The sequence below is a fragment of the Varanus komodoensis genome, unplaced genomic scaffold, assembly GCF_004798865.1.
Source record: "Varanus komodoensis strain SLA01 unplaced genomic scaffold, ASM479886v1 scaffold280, whole genome shotgun sequence".
NCBI lineage: Eukaryota > Metazoa > Chordata > Lepidosauria > Squamata > Varanidae > Varanus > Varanus komodoensis.
Window position 1 is genome coordinate 1 of NW_025335728.1, and position 6,088 is coordinate 6,088.

Genomic DNA, 6,088 nt, shown 5'->3' on the forward strand with positions numbered 1-6,088 from the left:
TGCTCTGCTACGGCTCCACTTCGCCCTCCCCACCTTCGCGCACTTCAATGGACCTTCTCCCTCGTGCACCAACTCGGGCAGAACCGTCCACCTCCTGGCACCCTGCAAAACCTTTCCTTCGGGGCTCCAGGCAGCGCCACCTAAGAGGGAAAGATGGCCCACAGAGAGAGCCCTCCAAACCAGAAGCCTTCCCCATTGAAAGCGTGGGCCTGCCCCCATCTGCCCAGATCGGAGTGAGAGGCCGTAGGGGCAGCCCTCCCATCCTCCCCTGAGTTGGTTTTGACCCACTCAGTGTCCGCTCTGCCCAGCCCTGATCTGTCCGCATGGCGGGATGGCTGGACCGCTCCCCGGGACTCCCGGGTCTGGTAGGGAAAGGGGCCCGCCAGCCCCGGGGAGGCTGTGTTCCTGTGGTGTAGCGGCCATCACCTTTGCCTAACATGCAAAAGGTCCCCGGATCGAAGCCGGGCAGAAACAGGGCTTTTTCTCAGCAGCCAGATTGACAAAAGTGGCTTCTAGCAAGGAAAACCCCGGGAAAGCAAGAAGATTGGGTGGGAAAGCTTCTGGCCAGCTGTCAGAGGGAACTGCTTTTCTTTCAAAAGTCGCTGCAGGATCTTTGGTGCCTGACAACTGACTTGAGGATGCAACCGGAGGAAGACTTTTCCCTGCTCCCATTGAGCCTCTTCCAAGCAATGTGTGAGCAAAGGAATCGGGTCCACACTGCCTCTGTGGCCTCTCTGCTGCCTGAGGCTGACCTGGTGGGTTTGCCCCCTTTGCCTCCTCCATCAAAATGCCGGAGGATCAGCTCACTCTGGTTGCTTGTGCTCAGCCACCAGGGGGCACAGGCGTTGCCTCTGCTTTTGCCCTCCTGGGGTAAATATGGCAAAGGCGCCAAAGGATCTTTCCCCAGGGCCTCCAGGCCGTGGGGAAAAGGGGCAATGAGGGCGGGATTCAAACCCGTGCGTGCAGAGCACAATGGATTAGCAGTCCATTGCCTTCACCACTCGGCCACCTCACCTCGGGCGGGGGGCACCCGCAGCCGTCCCTGGGTGGGCTTGAACCACCATCCTCCTGGTTAACAGCCAGGAGCGCTGACCGATTGCGCCACAGAGACCGGGCCTGCTGCCTCCCGCCTCCCCTGGCCTGATGATTCACTGGCAGGGATGGATGGGGGTCCAAGGGGGACGTTCCCTGCCATCTCCCCTGTCCAGCAGAGTGGCGCAGCGGGAGCGTGCTGGGCCCATAACCCAGAGGCCAGTGGATCGAAACCACCCTCTGCTAGCGCATGCAGGATGCAAAGCCATCCTTTTGCCTCTGGCACGAGGGTGAAAAGGGATCTCTCCTTGCTGAGATGCTTTGTGCTAAAAATGCCCACGTTTCTCTGGCAAGTGGCTCAGCGCCATCCTCCGCTCCGTCGGCCCTCAGTGCCTCCTGACCAGGCAGCTCCAAGGCAGGCCTCCCTTTTCCCTGGCTGGGTGAAGTGCCCCATTCCAGAGGGGAGCTGGGGAGCCTCTTGGCATCTTCTTTGCTCGCTGTGCCAGCGGGGCAGAGGCAGCTTGCAAGATTCCCGAGTGTATGACCAGGATCAAGCCCAGCTGGTCCAGGCTTTCCCTGTTCTTCCATTTCAAGGGAAAATAGTAGAGACAACCACAGATTTTGCCTTGCGGCCTCCCTCCAGTGGGAAAAGGGGTGACGAGGGCGGGATTCGAACCCGCGCGTGCAGAGCACAATGGATTAGCAGTCCATCGCCTTCACCACTCGGCCACCTCGTCTTGAGGGGAGGGGCACCCGCAGCCTCCCTGGGTGGGCTCGAACCACCATCCTCCAGGTTAACAGCCAGGCGCGCTGACCCATTGCGCCACAGAGACCAGGCCTGCTGCCTCCCGCCTCCCCTGGCCTGAGGATTCAGGGAAAGGGGCAGATTGGGGAGGATTTCAGTGTTTTAGAATTAGCGGCAGCAGCACCCTTGCCTTGAGGGGGTGCATTTGCATCCAGCTCTGGGCCCCATTTCTGGCTTTGTGCTCACAGGGTATATATGACCATCCCCAGCGATTCTCTGCGGCAGCAGGTCCAGGCCGATTTCCGCTCTGCAACACGGACTTTTTCCCAGGCAGGCAGCCCGATTTCTGTTTCCCTCTGGCAAAGCCAGGGCTAGGTCCCTGCCTGGCCCCAGATGGCTGCGGAAGCTGCAGACATCCTGCCATCCTGCCCAGGCCCCTCCCGGCTGCGCCAGTGGTGTAGGGGCATCATGCGAGGTTCCCAGTCTTGTGACCCGGGTTCGAATCCCTGCTGGCGCAGTTCCTGCTCTCCCCTTTGCATCTCAAGGGGTGAAGACGGCACCGTCGGAAACCGTTTCCTGGCTGTGCTGTGTTTATTACATATCACTCGTGTTGAGGAGGGAGCACATGGCCCCCAAGGCTAGTCGCCCCCGACTGCCTCATCCCCCAGGAAACTCCCTGGTCCCCTTTTCAAGCCACCCAGATTGGCGGCCTGCATTGTCCGCCCTGAGCAGCCCTGATCTGTCCACATGGCAGGGTGGCCAGACGCCCCCACTGGACTCTGGGGTCTGGTGAGGGAAAGGGGGCTGCCTGTCAGGCGGAGGCTGCGCTTCTTGAACCAGGGACCTTTCGCGTGTGAGGCGAACGTGATAAGGCTACACCACAGAGACACAACCTCCTCCACAGGAAAGAGGGTCCCCCCTTGCCATCGCTTGGGGTGCTTTGTGCACAGAGCATTTATATGACCATCCCCAGCTATTTTCTTGGAGAGCTGTCCCAGGCCGCTTTTCCGCTGTGCCACACAAACTCTTTCCTGGCCAGGCAGCCCGGTGGCCGATTCCCCCTGGCAAAGCCAGGCCTCGGTCCCCACCAGGCCCCAGAGGGCTGGGGAAGCTGCGGGACTTCCTGCCATCCTGCCCAGGCCTCTCCCGGCCGCACCAGTGCTGTAGGGGCATCATGCGAGGTTCCCAATCTTGCGATCCGGGTTCGAATCCCGGCTGGCGCAGCTCCTGCTCTCCCTTTTGCATCCCAAGAGTCCCTCTGCTTTTGCCCTCCTGGGGTAAAGATGGCAAAGGAACCAAAGGATCTTTCCCCAGGGCCTCTTGGCCATGGGGAAAAGGGGCGACGAGGGCGGGATTCGAACCCGCGCGTGCAGAGCACAATGGATTAGCAGTCCATCGCCTTCACCACTCGGCCACCTCGTCTCGGGGGGGGGCCACCCGCAGCCGTCCCTGGGTGGGCTCGAACCACCATCCTCCTGGTTAACAGCCAGGCACGCTGACCGATTGCGCCACAGAGACCGGGCCGTGCTGCCTCCCACCTCCCCTGGTCTGAGGGTGGCCCAAGACTGGGGAGCAAATGGCAGGAACCACCTGGCCGCCTGTCAGGGAGGCAAATCAGGAGCAGGCCGGGCCCATGATGCAGAAGGCAGCGCATCGAGAAGCCCCTCTTCTGGGTCGCTGTACCCCCCCCCTTGCCCGTGAGAGCCTCAAAGAAAAGGGGGTCCCCTCATTCCAGTCAACAGCAGGGTTGGGCTCAGAGCCTGGAAGGATGCAGACCCCTTTTTCTTCCTGCATCAGGCACAGAGCAAGTGACCTCTTGCTCACTCCTGGACGCCACTTGGCCAGGTACCCTCTGGCAGACTTCCCCTTGGGCAGCCAAACCCTCAAACCTTGCAAGTTGCCTGAACTCTGGAATTCCTCTGGTGCTCTTTGCTTCCTTCCCGGCTTTCCCCATGCTCCTGCTGCAAAGATCACTTCTGGACGTAGGAAGAGCCCGGCTGGATGAGAGCAACGGCCTGATCAGTTCACAGGGTGGGCAACCTGCTGCCGCCAGGGAAAGCCACCCAGGTCCTACATGGGGAACCTCAGTTCTGGACCACCTGCAGGTCCCACAATGCAGTTCGGCTGGGAGAGCATCAGACTGAAGGTCTGAAGGTCCCTAGTTTGATCCTGGGCTTTGGCAGAGCTTTCCTGCTGGTCCTTTTGCCCCCTTGGCCCCCTTGCTGGGCATGGCCCAAGAAAAGGCGACCCATGGCATGTGGAAGGCTTTCTGCCGGATGCTCAGCAAAAGGGCTGCTCTTCTCTGAGATGCCCCTGAACCAGCTGCCGGAGGATGTCTCGAATCACACGGCGTGGACCTCTCCCCACCCAGGTGGGGGTGCCGGTAAAGCTCCTCACCCCCTGTTCTGCTCACCTCTTTCATCCATTGGGCGTTGGTACCAGTGGATGGTACAGCGGTGCCTCGGCTCACAACGAACTCAATCCGTTCCGTGACTCTGGTCGCGACCCAAATTGGTCGTGAGCCAAGTCAAATTATCCCATAAGGTTCCGTGTAACTAAGGTTAATCTGTTCTGGGAATATTTTGTTTAATCACAGGGAAGACGGGCACTATTGCGGGCGCACTGGGAGGAGGAGATGGGCGTGATCGTTGTTGTGCTCGGGCAGGGAAGATGGGTGTGATGGCGATCGTCACCTGATGTGGAGTTCGTAACCTGAGGAAAAAATTTATGAAATTTCTGTTCGTGACCTGATTTGGGCGTGAACTGAGGGGTTCGTGAGCTGAGGTACCACTGTGCTTGCCTTTTAGTCCTGTGGCTAATACATTTCCCTGACTCTGCCCAGGAGGCCCCCAGAACGTTTGACTGCTCAATTTTAGCCCAGTTGTGCTGATTTTGTCTCCTGGGAGGAAAAAGGCAGAGGACAGCTTGCACCATCCGGGACTCGAACCCGGCTCACGAGATTGGCAACCCCGCATGATGCCTCTGCACCACTGGCGTGGCTGATGCATGTGTCTTTTCTGCTCATAGGAGAAACTTCTGCAGGGAACAGGTAGATGCAGAATTTCTCTCGGGATCGGGGCTCTCCACCGCACGGAGGGGCTGGCAGGTCTCCGGGTGGCTGGGAAGGCTCACTCCATTCAACGGGGCTCCCTCCAAGACTTGCCTGCAAAGGAGCTCTGAGAAGCCAGCCAGGTGGGGGTGTTTATGTGGGGGGGAGGCTGTTTGCAACCAGCTCTGGGCCCCATTTCTGCCCCCACTGGGGCGTGCTGGTCCCTCAGGCAGCCAAAGTAGCTCAGCTGGGAGAGCGTCAGACTGAAGATCTGAAGGTCCCTGGTTCGATCCTGGGCTGTGGCAGAGCCTTCTCGCTGGTCCTTTTGCCTCCTTGGCCCCCTTGCTGGGCACGGCCCAAGAGAAGGCGCCCCTCGGCGTGCGGAAGGCTTCCTGCCGGATGCTCCAGCAAGAGGGCAGCGCTTCTGGGAGCTGCTCTGGAATGAGCAGTCCAACATTACCTGGAATTGCACGCCCTCCTTTGCCCCAGCTGGGCCTGCAGGTGAGCGTCCGCGCATTGGACCGTCCGTTCGCGCTACTGCACCTGCGGCGGAAGGTGATTGCTGTTCAAGCGATGTTGTGGCACGAGCAGCTGCAACCTGCCCTCCGCTCCCTTCTGCTGATACAGCCAGCCAGGGAAGGATTCCTGACCCTCAGCGGGAGATCTGGAGGGTTGCCAAAGAGAAGGCAGCTTAAGCATGTGATGGGTGTCGGGAGGACGGGGGGACAGGACACAGTCTGCTTTTATCCATTGCCCCCCCCCCCGGTGCCAGCCTGACAGACATGGGAAGAGAAGCAGGAAGCAGGTGCATTGTTTTCTGCCTGATTGTCAGCAAATCCTCTTTGGCCAGGGAACTTCAGGCCAGGGGAGGCGGGAGGCAGCACGGCCCAGTCTCTGTGGTGCAATCGGTCAGCGCGCCTGGCTGTTAACCAGGAGGATGGTGGTTCGAGCCCACCCAGGGACGGCTGCGGGTGCACCCCCCCCCGCAACTGTTGATCCTTTTCTGCTGAACTCCGGAGATGCAGGTGTTGGGGCGCAAGCTTTTTTTGGCTTCTCCTCCTCCCAGGGGTCTGCCAGCCAGACCCTGAAGCGCAGCCGTGGGCCTGGGGACCTTGCGTGGCAGCTTCAGGCAACCATCAAGGTAGAAACCACAAACCTTTTTTAAACTTGGGAGTCAGTGGCTAAGCACAGCTCTTCCACCAGGAAAGTCAAAGGGAATTATGAGAATTTGAAAGCAGAGGCAGAAAATGAAACCGTGTGCC

General features: G+C 59.8%; 7 non-coding genes across 7 annotated transcripts; 2 read left to right on the forward strand and 5 right to left on the reverse strand.

Moving 5' to 3' along the window:
• Window positions 1-933: 933 nt before the first annotated feature.
• Window positions 934-1,015, reverse strand: TRNAS-GCU. The gene has a single exon. It is a non-coding gene; the product is annotated as a tRNA-Ser (tRNA).
• Window positions 1,016-1,037: 22 nt separating this feature from the next.
• TRNAN-GUU lies at window positions 1,038-1,111 on the reverse strand. The gene has a single exon. It is a non-coding gene; the product is annotated as a tRNA-Asn (tRNA).
• Window positions 1,112-1,687: 576 nt separating this feature from the next.
• TRNAS-GCU lies at window positions 1,688-1,769 on the reverse strand. Its single transcript has one exon. It is a non-coding gene; the product is annotated as a tRNA-Ser (tRNA).
• A 1,348-nt stretch (window positions 1,770-3,117) lies between these two features.
• On the reverse strand, window positions 3,118-3,199 carry TRNAS-GCU. Its single transcript has one exon. It is a non-coding gene; the product is annotated as a tRNA-Ser (tRNA).
• A 22-nt stretch (window positions 3,200-3,221) lies between these two features.
• Window positions 3,222-3,295, reverse strand: TRNAN-GUU. Its single transcript has one exon. It is a non-coding gene; the product is annotated as a tRNA-Asn (tRNA).
• A 1,763-nt stretch (window positions 3,296-5,058) lies between these two features.
• TRNAF-GAA lies at window positions 5,059-5,131 on the forward strand. Its single transcript has one exon. It is a non-coding gene; the product is annotated as a tRNA-Phe (tRNA).
• Window positions 5,132-5,716: 585 nt separating this feature from the next.
• TRNAN-GUU lies at window positions 5,717-5,790 on the forward strand. Its single transcript has one exon. It is a non-coding gene; the product is annotated as a tRNA-Asn (tRNA).
• Window positions 5,791-6,088: the final 298 nt, after the last annotated feature.